We start from the raw sequence: 12,164 nt of genomic DNA on the forward strand, positions 1-12,164 counted from the left end.
GGCCAGGCGTGGTAGCGCATGCCTGTAGTTCCAGCTACTCGGAAGGCTGAGGCGGAAGGATGCCAGAGCCCAGCAGGTCGAGGCTGTGGTGGCCAGGGGTGTGCCATTGCCCTCCAGCCTGGGCGACAGAGTGAGACTCCATCTCAAAACAAAAACAAAAACAAAAAACAAAAACCTTTAAATGATACAGAGGTATGTTTCAGCCTCATGAAGTCTGAAGGTTTCTCTAGGAAAATAGAATAAAAACAACAATAACCATCCCCGTCATCTGGCATAATGAAAAGCCTGCTGACGGCTGGGCTCTGTGGCACAAGTCTATAATCCCAGTAATTTGGGAGGCTGAGGCGAGAGGATTGCCTGAACCCAGGGGTTTGAGACTAGCCCGGACAACTTGGTGAGACCTCGTGTCTACAATAAATCAAGAAAAATTAGCTGGGCGGGGTGGTGCACACCTGTGGTTCCAGCTACTTGAAAGGCTGAGGTGGAAGGATTACCTGAGCGCAGCAGGTTGAGGCTGCGGTGGCCATGAGCGTGCCACTGCCCTCCAGCCTGGGCCACAGAGTGAGACTCCGACTCAAAAAAAATAAAAAATAAAAAGAAAGGCTGAGGCTACCTACTAGATGCTTTATATAAACTAGTGTGGTTACGCCTTACAACAGCCCTCCTAGTTGAGTATCTTTATGCCCGTTTTACAGATGAGCACACAGAGGTCATGGGGCCGAGTGGCTTGCTCAAGGTCCCAAGGCCTGCTAATGAAGGTGGTTTCAAACTTGGGTTTGTTTGATCCTGCTGTAGTAATTACAGGCCTTGTCCAGCTGCAGTCTTTGTTGTGAAGTCTCAGTCCTGGGCTGGTCGCTCTTAAAGCCGCGTCGCTGGAGGGCCGGGAGGGAGCAACCGGGGAAGGGATGTGTGGGTCACACGTCCCCTCACCTGGGGTGAGGCTTTCCTCTGAGCTGGAGGAGCGGGTGGGAGGACCCTGAGCCCCGGGGCTTGAGGTCACCCAAGGCAAGGCCCAGCCCAGCAACTTGTCCCCCAGCCAAAGGGAGCGAGTGGTGTCTGTCTACAAGACACACGGGCAGACTGACCCGAAAAAGGGCCCATGGCCTCAACTTTGTTTGCAAAAGCTGGATGAGGATGACAGGTGGGGATGGGACACTGCCCCCCCCTCCCGCTCCACGCACACACACAGCATCCAACACCCAGCACGCCTTGCAGCCTTGACCACTTACACTTTCAAGGCTGTGGGCAGGTGGCTTAGGCGGTCTGGAGCCCATCAGAGGGCCTAAAGCCTAGAGCCCGGCCTCCCTGCCTCCAGAACTGTGGCAGGATGCGGCAAATGCTCAAATATATTTCTTGCATGATTGAGTGAGTAAACACAAAAACACATGTAGCTGATTCGGGATCAGCAGTTGGCCTCACCTGGGCTGCCACTAGCCCAGAGGCAAGAAGGAGGGGTTGATAGCAGTTAAAAAATATTTCCTTTTAAAAGGCAAGTTGCAACTTTAAAGACCCGCCCAGCCCCAGGCAGGTTTTGTTTAAGAAAGGCCAAATGGCCCAGAGACTGGCTATTTCATGGAAATGGAAAAGAGTCTTATCTAAAATCCCCCTTCTGAAGTTGATGGTTTACAAGCCTGCAGTTCCTGGAAACCATTTGTTCTTTGAAAGAAATCTGATTTTGCTAAATACAACCTTGTAAGATTCCAAAGGAAATATGTAATCACTCAAAACGACCCCCTCCCTTACCTAAACGAGGGTATAAGACCCCAGGTCACCTGTTCTGGGGTGCTCAGTCTGGACGCATTAGTTCCATTGAGCCTGCTGTGCTAGCCAGCGTAATAAAGTGCCACTTCCTATTAATAGTCTTGGTGTCACGGTTTCTCTATTTTTCCCCGCTACAGAACCACCTGCCACTGGCAGCCCCAATCCGGTTCTCCCCACAGTTAAGGGCTTGGGCTCTGGAAGTTAAAAGACCTAGATTTAAATACCAGCTCTCCTACTTACTAGGTGTGTGACTTTTTGCAAGTTACTTGACCTCTCTGGAGCTCAGTTTCCTCGTCTTCCTTTCTTTTAAAAAATTTTTTGTAGGCTGGGCACAGTGGCTCAAGCCTGTAATCCTGGTACTTTGGGAAACCGAGGTGAGAGGATTGCCTAAGCTCAGGGATTCGAGACCAGCCTGGGCAAGTTGGTGAGACCTCGTCTCTACGATATGTAAAAAAAATTAGCCGGGTGTGGTAGTGCACACCTAGAGTTCTGGCTACTTGGAAGGCTGAGGCGGAAGGATCGCTGGAGCCCAACAGGTCAACGCTGGAGTGAACAACAGAGTGAGACTCGGACTCAAAAAAGTTTTTTTTTTGTAGAGACAAGGTCTCGCTATGTTGCCCAGGCTGGTCTGGGAGTCCTGGCCTCAAGCAATTCTCCAGCCTCAGCCTTGCAAAGCGCTGGGATTACAGGCATGAGTCAATGTGCCCGGCCCTCCCCATCTTTCAAATGGTCAGAATGAGGCCTGCGTTCCAGCTACTTGGGTGGTGTCCGTAAGATGATTTGTGTATTTTACCCGGTTTCTGGATGATCGCACCATCTCAGGCAATAACTGTAAAGTCAAATTCTATCCTTCCAGGAACCCGGGGTGTTGGCAGCTTCTCCTAGCTCCATGGGACGTCTGTAAAACAGGGTGTGGCCCACAGACTGACCCCATGAGAGTTTATCCACAGAAGAGGCTGCCGTCCCCCAGAACAGTCACCACCGGGTGGCTGCGTTTCATCCGGGGACGCACCTGTACCCCACCACTTCTGAGAGCCATGCTCTGTGACTTGTCTTCCAAGTCTGAGCACATCTGCCCTCTGAGGGTGGGGCTGGTGTTTGGGCCCAAGATGGCTGATTTTGGGTGAAGGTTCAAGTTGTGAAACACTGACAAGGAAAATGGAAATAAAATGCAAGGAGGACGGAGAAAGGCTTCCCGCCCTGGGGCGTGTGGGTGTGCCTCAAGCAGTTTTAAAATCAATGCGGAGGTTGGGTGCGGTGGCCCAAGCTTGTCATCTCAGCATTTTGGGAGACTGAGGTGGGAGGATTGCTTGGGAGGACTACTTGAGCCCAGGAGTTCAAGAGCAATCTGGGCAACACAGCGAGACCTCATCTCTACAAGAAATAAAAACAATGAGCTGGGCGTGGTGGCGTGTGCCTGAAGTCCTGGCTACTCAGGAGGCTGAGGCGGAAGGATGGCCTGAGCCCGGGAGGTCTAGGTTGCTGTGAGCTGTGACTGTGCCACTGCACTCCAGCCTGGGCGACAGAGTGAGACCCTGACTCAAATCAATTAAAAATGAATAAAGAAAGAAAAGAAATGTGTGGAGGATGATTTTACTGCGGTCAGGAAGAAGAGTTTGGAGTGTTGAGGCACCAAGCCTTTTGGGGGCTGACCTTGGGCAGAGGGTGATGCTGTCCCAGAAACAACTATCCCTGGATGTCACATGGAGATTTTTACGCTTGCAAGGACAGGGCCCAGCTTGAATGTACTTAAGTGAAAAAAGAAATGTATTCGGAGGATTCAGGGATGTCTTGGGAACCTGGGAGCTGCCCTGGGCTCCCAAGGAGCTGACCAGTTGGATGAGGGTTGGGAACTCAGGCAGTACTTGCCAGCCTGCCGTCCCTCTTTTCAAATTGTAGTACAATATTCACAGTGTAAAATGTGTTATTATAGCCAATTAGGTGTACAATGCAGTGGCATTAAGCACAGTCACAATGCTGTGCATCCATCACCGCCATCCATCCCAGGGCAGGACTTTTTCTTTTTTTTGAGTTGGAGTCTCACTCCGTCACCCGGGCTGGGGTACAGTGGCACACTCACGGCTACCCCAGCATCAGCTTGCTGGGCTCCGGCGATCCTTCCGTCTCAGTCTTCCAAGTAACCAGAACTATAGGCGTGCACTAACACACCCGGTTAATTTTTTGATTTATTGGTGAGACCTTGTCTCTACCTGTTGCCCAGGCTGGTCTTGAACCTGCAGGCTCAGGCAATCCACTCGTTTCGGCCTCCCAAAGTGCTGGGATTATAGGCTTGAGCCACCGCCCCCAGCCGCATTCCAGGACTTTTTCATCAACGAAACAGAAACTCTGAACCCATTAAACACCAACTTCACCGGGCTCGGTGGCTCAGCCTGTAATCCCGCGCCTTTGGGAGGCTGAGGTGAGTGGATTGCCTGAGCCCGCGGGTTCGAGACCCGCCTGGGCAGCGAGACCTCATCTCTACCATAAATCAAAAAATCAGCCGGGCGTGGTAGCGCGCGCCTGTAATTCCAGCTACTCGGAAGGCTGAGGCGGAAGGATCGCCGGAGCCCAGCAGGTCGAGGCTGCGGTGGCCGGGAGCGGCCACTGCACTCCAGTCTGGGCGACCGAGTGAGACTCCAACTCAAAAAAAAAACAAAAAACAAAAAAAAAACACCAACTTCCCATCACCCCTCGCCCGCCCGGGCAACCTATCTCTATGAATTTGACCACTCTGTGACCTCCCCCAAGTGGGATTGTAATCTGTGACCTTTTGTGGTCGGCTTATTTCATGCAGCGTGATGTTTTCAGGGTTCACCCATGCTGGAGCATATGTCAGAGTGTCTTCTCTTTTGAGGCTGAATAACATCCCATTATATGCAGAGGCCACATCTTGTGACCCGTGGGTCCGTGGATGGACAGCTGGGTTGTTACCATGTTTCGGCGATTGTGAATACTGCCAGTGGGGTGATCTTATCTCTGCTTCTCTCTTGGTGTCTGGGACTAGGCTTCTCAGCCTCTCTGGGCAGAGGTCAGCCATGCTGCAGCTTTTGAATTGCAAGTGCCTCGTTTCAGCAACCTTCAGAGTCCCAGTTCCCACTTTCAGAGGCAGAGAATGTGACCATCAGGTGTTCACACCATGGGTGGGTTGCATGGTATCAACCTGGCTGCTGGAATCCAGCCTTGGGGGTGGGGCTGTCTCAGGAAGGAAATGGGAGAGTCGTTTGGGAGGGGTAGGTCCCTCCCACCACTTGGAAATGAAGCCACCGCCACCCGGCACTCCTCTGTGTCTGGGAATTTTCAGTCAGAAAACTTAAAAAGGTGCTATTTCAGCCAGGCATGGTGCCTCACGCCTGTTATCTTGGCATTTTGTGAGGTGGAGACGAGAGGATTGCCTGAGCTCAGGGGTTTGAGACCAGCCTGGGCAACTTGGTGAGATCTCATCTCTTCAATATATCAGCAAATTAGCTGGGTGTGGTGGCGCGTGCCTGTTGTTCCAGCTACTTGGAAGGCTGAAGAGGAAGGACTGCTTGAGCCCAGCAGATCGAGGCTGCGCTGGTTGTGGCATGCCACTGCACTCCAAACCCAGGTGACAGAGTGAGACTCGGATTCAAAAAAAGAAAACAGCGTTATCTCCATTTTATAATTCATGCACGTTTTGTGTCTTCCGGCTTTACTGCTTTGGAGATAGATGTTTGGGGTCGCTAGAGATCGTCCTGGGTCCTGGGAGACACCACCTTGGCCTGGCTTGGGGATCTGCTCGGCTTGGGGCCCAGTGTCTGGGGGTGCAGGAGGAGGGAGTTCCAGCCAGCTGTCACTTCAGAGCATCCTGTGCCAATGGTCCGCCGTCCAGCCCACCTCTAGCCCACCTCCCAGTGTCAATTGTCCTTCCGGCCCCCTAGTCTCCTGTTTGGTGCCCGTGAGACACTATTTGACATGGACACATCTCTGATGGTACCAAGCCTCAGTCTTCCTACTAATAAAGTGGCTAATCACACCTTTTCTTTCTCCCAAAAGTTGATGCGGGAGTCACATGAAACTGACGGCTGAGGAGGTCCCTCACAGGGGTGGGGGGGGAACGTGTCCCCAGGGGGCATTTGGCAATGTCTAGAGACACTTTTGGTTGACACAGTGTAGGGGAGGTGCGCCTGCCACCTTGTGGGTGGAGGCCAGGGCTGCTGCTAAGCCTTTTGCAGTGCACAGGACAGACGCCTCCACGAAGAACGAATGATCCTGTCCAGCGTGTCAGTAGTGCCGGGACCGAGACGTGCTGATCTACAGGGGCTTGGAGTTATGGTCATTCAGCCAATGTTTGTTTCACATTTTTATTTTTTTCTGAGACAGAGTCTCACTCGGTTGCCCAGGCTGGAGTGCAGGGACACCATCATGGCTCACTGCAGCCTTGACCTCCTGGGCTCAGGCAATCCTTCCACCTCAGCCTCCCAAGTAGCTGGGACTCCAGGCATGCACCACCATGCCTGCCTTCTTTTTTGTAGAAATGAGGGCTTGCTATGTTGCCCAGGCTGGTCTCAAACTCCTGGGTTTAAGCGATCCTTCTGCCTTGGCCTCCCAAAGTGCAGGGATAAACAGTCGTGACCATCGTGCCTGACCCCCAGGTCATGCTCCTTGGCCTCTGCTGTGGCTGCTGCTTCTGGGAGTGGAAGGCTGGGTTGGCCCTTCTGGGTGGGCGAGGTGGGAGGGCACCGGCCTGCTGGGTGGGGCTCTGGAGAGTGCAGCCTTCCACCAGCCACCACCTCTCCCCTGGCAGGATTAAGGGAAGGAACAGGAGTGGAGGTGGGGGCGGGAGGGGACAGCAGCCCTCCTGGCAAGGCCCCAGAGCCAGGGCCCTTGGCTCTGGCCAGGCCCTCTTCAAGGGAGCGCCCTCCCACCCCGATTCCTCTGCAGGTGGGTAGCCTCCACCCCCTTCCCTCTGCTTCCCCAGCACTACAAGCCCTTGAATAGCAACAAAGCTCCAACCATGAGGGAGGGCATCCCGCCTGTCGGACGCCATTCCAGACGCTTCCCCTGCACAACTGTGTGGAATTCTCCTGCACGTTTGTGTGTCCATTCCACAGCCAGAGCCAGGACTCACCCAGGGCCGCCCAACTCTGGCCGTCCAACTCTGGCCAAAGGTCGCAGCCTTGCGGGGTGGGGGTGAGATCTGATCGATCAGACCCATGCTGGTTCCCCCAGCTCAGCAGGGGCTTGCTCACCTGGGTGACTCAGTGAATTCCATCAGTCCTTAATTCAGGATACCTCTCTGCTATAGGCTCTTGGTGTGACCTCAGGCAGGTTACTTGATCTGTCGGAAGTCTCAGTTTCCCTTTCTGCATTCAGGGGTCCTTGCTGCAAGGCTTATGTGGAATTATGTGTGGAGAGGATTTTAGCACGAAGCATGTAAGAGGCAATAACCCGGATTATCAATATTATTGTTTTCAGAGCCAGGCGCAGTGGCAAACATCTGTAATCCCAGCACTTTGGGAGGCTGAAGTGAGAGGATTGCTTGAGCCTAGGAGTTTGAGACCAGCCTGAGTAACATAGTGAGACTCCGTCTCTACAAAAATAAAAAAAATATTAGCCTGGTGTGGCGGTGAGCACCTGTAGACCCAGTTACTCAGGAGGCCGAGGCAGAAGGATCACCTGGAGCCCAGGAGGTCCAGACTGAGGTGAGCTGCGATTGTGCCAGCGAGACCTTGACTCAAAACAACAAAAAAACAAAACTACCCAGTTTAGGAAAGAGAAAGGCTGGATGTGGTGGCTTACACCTATAATCCTAGCACTTTGGGAGGCAGAGGTGGAAGGTTTGCTTGAGGCCAGGAGTTGACCAGCCTGGACAACGTAGCGAGACCTTGTCTCTACAATAACTCAAAAAAACTAGCCAGGCATGGCAGTGCATGCCTCTTGACCTAGCTATTTGGGAGGCTGGGGCAGGAGGATTGCTTGAGTCCAGGAGGTCGAGGCTGTGGTGAGCTGTGATTGTGCCATTGCACTCAAGCCTGGGCGATAGAATGAGACCCTGAGTCAAAAAAAAGATAAAATGAAAGGAGGACGCAGAGGCTTGAAGAGACACGTCCACTTTCATGAAGTCACAGAGCTGCAAAGGGCAGGGATTCAAAGCTGGATCTCTCCGGCTTAAAGCAGTTCCTTTCCTCCTTCCCTAGTTAAGAGGGTCCCCACCCAAGGGTGACCCCCTAACCCTCTGCCATGCCCGGCCCTGTGCCCCTTTCGGGGTCAGTGGGCAGGGACCCCTCTGCTTGGCACTGGCTCCCTGGGCTCCACCTTCACGCTTGCTCCTCCCCTCCTTCCCCTGGCCGCTTCCTGGTCCTCCCCGGCGGGTTGAGGAGTGGCCCAACCCCGGCCGGCTTGACTCGGTCTAGCCTGTCCTCTCCTGTCCTCCTGCCGGTCCGCCTTCGCCCATCCAGCAGGTCGGGCGGGTGAGTGATTCACACACCTGGGCCTCCTGCGCGCTCAGCCCGGCAGTCAGCTTACGCGACCTCTGGGGTCCTGCCCGTGCCGCCGGCTGCTGTGACAGCCGGGACCCTTCCCCGTGGTGGGGCTGCCCTGTCACTTGCACTTCCTTCTCTGCAGGCTGCAGTTAGACCACCGGGGATCCAGGTCAGTTCCTTTTCGCCTCTAGCCATCTCTGTCCTCGCGGGGCTGAAAGAGGACCCTTTGGAGGCCGTGGGCGGGGGTGGTCTCTGCTGTCATTGACACCCTTGGGCTTCAGGCGCAGGGACACCCTGCTCCCTCCCAGAGGGTGGGGGTGGCTTGGGTTGGACTTGGTGAGGAAGACTGTGCCGGGCGTCTCTGCGGGCGTGACCCTGACCCCGTGACCACCTAGCGGGACAGGTCAGGGCAGCCGGGTGAGGAATGCAGAGGGTATCTTTGAGGGCGTGCGTGTGGTGGGGACTTGCCCCGCTCCCTTCTTGGGGTCACGCGGTTTGAAGGTTGCAGCTTGATAAGGCCTTAGAACATCTGGTTCAATGGCATCATTTTACAGCTGGGAAGACAGCCTGGGAGGAGAGGGGGGATCCCTGGGTGAGTTAGGCATTGGTGGCGGACCCAGGACGGCTGGCTGTCTGCCCAGGGCTCTTTCTTTACCCCTCCGTGGCTGCCCCTGGCTGTTTCTCCCCCTTCCTCCCAGCTCTAGCCCAGCCTATCCCCCCTGGCCACGGCAGGGAGGGGGAATAGAGCAGGCTGGAGCGATTTCGCAGGGGATTTGGTGGGCTCACAGTGGACAGGCCTTTTCAAGGTCACCCAGGCACTCTTGGCCGTGAACCCCTGACAGGTGGCTGTTGTGCCCCAGACTGCGAAGTTCCAGTGATGGAGAGCTCACGGCTTCTAGGGCAGCCTCTTTCATGTGTGTGGCCAACGTCTGGCAAGTGATGAAATGACACTTTCAGGGCACGCACTTCGTGCCAAGTACTTTGCTAGCAAAGCCGGTGATGTGTGTCAGCTCATTTAATCCTCCAACACGCCTACGAGGTCAGGATTATTATTATCACTCTTATTTTACAGTGGAGGAAGCAGGCACAGAGAGGTTAAGTAACTCGCTCGAGTTTTCACAGCTTGGAAAGGAGGAGCTGAGATCTGAACCCAGGGAGTCTGGTTCTAGGGTCCAGCTGAGCTCTCCATTGCCTTAGGATGGTGGGGCTTCCTAGAGCGGGTTACTGCTGGGTGTAGCGAAGCTGAGGCTGTACGTGGGACATGGAGGTGACTATGTGACCCTCAGGCATGGTGGCATGCACCTGTAGTCCCAGCTACTCAGGAGGCTGAGATGGGAGTATTGCTTGAGCCGGGGAGTTGGAGGTTATAGTGAGCTGTGATCGCACCACCACGCTCCAATCTGGGTGACAGAGCAAGACCCTGTTTCAAAAAAATTTTTTTTAACAAGAAGAGTCTTTCTGCAGCTCAGCCCAGTCAGAGGCTCCTGGCGGGAAGAGCTTAAAATCAGGACTTAGCCAGGTCAGGCCCTCCCGGGGACCTGGGGCCACAAATATCACTGTCTGAGCTCTTCTTACTTGGGAGGTCACTCTGTGCTTCATGCAGTCTCCCACCTGCCAGAGTCCAGGACCGATGGCCAGTGCATCCCGGGATGGAGTGTGTGAGCAGCAGAGAGAACAGTGGCTTGGGATCTCCGTTGTCATGTGTTCCCCTGGGCAAAGGCGGCAGGAGGTGTGGGTGGGTGTGGCAGAGGAACAGGATGGGTCTGAGCCCTGAATCTGCTTTAAAAAACAATTTATTTTGAGACAAGGTCTCACTATGATGCCCAGGCTGGTCTCGAACTCCTGGTATCAAGTGATCCTCCTGCCTCTGCCTCCCAAAGCGCTGGGATTACAGGTGTGAGCCATCACGCCTGGCCCTGGAGTGACCTCTCACGCTGAATCCCCGCCTTGCCTGTTCAAGGCGCTTGGTGCTCAAGAAGGGCTGGGTCTCGACTTCAGGAGCATGGCCTTTTGCAAAGCGAGCCCCATTGTCCCAAGGGATGCTCGCCACAGCCTGGGCAGCAGGGCAGGGCAGGAATTGCGGTTTTTGTAAAGATTCTCGCCATAGTTGGGGGACAGAGGCCCAGAGAGATCACACAGGGAACAACAGCGCCGCCAGGTGCTCCCTCCTGGCTCCTGGCAGCACGCTCCGCAGCTCGGCCAGCCCCTCTACTCCATGCTCTTTCCTCCGTGGCCTCTCCGAGCATCCAGGCAGAAATGTCAGGGCTGCCAAGGTGGGGCTGCCTCCTCCGTTTTGGCCCATGAATCAGGGTCTCCTGAGGCTCGGCTGGGGGGCTTCCACCTGTCTTCTGTCCCCCTGAGAACTTGTTCTGAGTGTGATACCAGTCCTTTCAGCGGGGTCTCCTCAATGAGTGGGACTCTGGGGTCTTCCGGGGGTGAGTGGTGTGGCCCCCTTCACGTCCCTGCCACCTGGAAGGTGAGAGAAGCATTCTGATGTCTCTTCCCAGGAACTCCTCTCCAGGGCAGCCCTGTGGACAAAAAGTTCCTATGTGAATCTATGTTTTCTCCTGATTATCGTAAGAATAGCAGTATCAACCACCAGTGCTGCCACCATCGCTATGTTCTCATTTATTGGGCACCTGCTATAAGCCAAGCTCTTGTGCTTGACAGCCCCTATTTCACAGATGAGGAAACCGAGGCTTGAGAGGTGAAGTCACTTGCCCAGGGTCATATAGCTGGTCAGTGAAACTGAAATCATCAGTCAGAAAGCTGAAAGCTAGCCGGGCTTGGTGGCTCAGCCTGTAATCCCGCGCCTTTGGGAGGCTGAGGTGAGTGGATTGCCTGAGCCCACAGGTTCGAGACCCGCCTGGGCAACTTGGCAAGACCTCATCTCTACAATAAATCAAAAAATCAGCCGGGCGTGGTAGCACATGCCTGTAACTTCGGCTACTTAGAAGGGTGAGGCGGAAGGATCACCGGAGCCCAGCAGGTCGAGGCTGCGGTGGCCGGGAGCGGCCACTGCACTCCAGCCTGGGCGACAGAGTGAGACTCCGACTCAAAAAAAAAAGAAAGCTGAAAGCTCACATTACTCAAACTCACCATCCAAGGTCACACACTGTTCATGGAGCAGCCAAGACCAGGGCTTGGCTAAGTCCTGATTTTGTGCTCTTTCCACTGGGAGCCTCTGGGTGGACTGGGCTGGAGAAAGACTCTTTAAAAAAAATGTTTTTTGAGACAGGGTCTTTCTCTGACACCCAGGCTGGGTGTGATCATAGCTCACTGTAACCTCAAACTCCCAGACTCAAGCAATCCTCCCATCTCAGCTTCCTGAGTAGCTGGGACTACAAGTGCGTGCCACCATGCTTGACTAATTAAAAAAAAAAAATTGTGCCGGGCTCAGTGGCTCAGCCTGTAATCCCACGCCTTTGGGAGGCTGAGGTGAGTGGATTGCCTGAGCCCACAGATTCGAGACCCGCTTGGGCAGGCGAGACCTCATCTCTACAATAAATCAAAAAATTAGGCGGTAGCGCGCGCCTGTAATTCCGGTTACTTGGAAGGCTGAGGCAGAAGGATCACCGGAGCCCAGCAGGTCGAGGTTGCGTTGGTTGGGAGCCGCCACTGCACTCCAGTTTGGGCAACAGAGTGAGACTCCAATTAAAAAAAAAAAAAAAAAAAAAGTGTACTTCAAAGGACAGAAGTGTTTTTTGGGGGATGCCCAACTTATCTAATTTTTTTTCCCTTTGGCTGCTTGCACTTTTGTTCTCATATCTAAGAAGCCATTGCCTGACCCAAGCTGATGAAGACTGCAGCTATGTTTTCCTTCTTGCCAGTACCACACTGCTTGGGTGACCGTTGTTTTGTAGTAAGTATTGAAATTGGGAAGTGAATCTTTCTTTCTTTCTTTCTTTCTTTTTTTTTTTGAGTTGGAGTCTCACTCCGTTGCCCAGACTGGAGTGCAGT

Source organism: Carlito syrichta, unplaced genomic scaffold (assembly GCF_000164805.1).
Source record: "Carlito syrichta isolate Samal-C Ts95f unplaced genomic scaffold, Tarsius_syrichta-2.0.1 Scaffold305734, whole genome shotgun sequence".
NCBI classification, from domain to species: domain Eukaryota; kingdom Metazoa; phylum Chordata; class Mammalia; order Primates; family Tarsiidae; genus Carlito; species Carlito syrichta.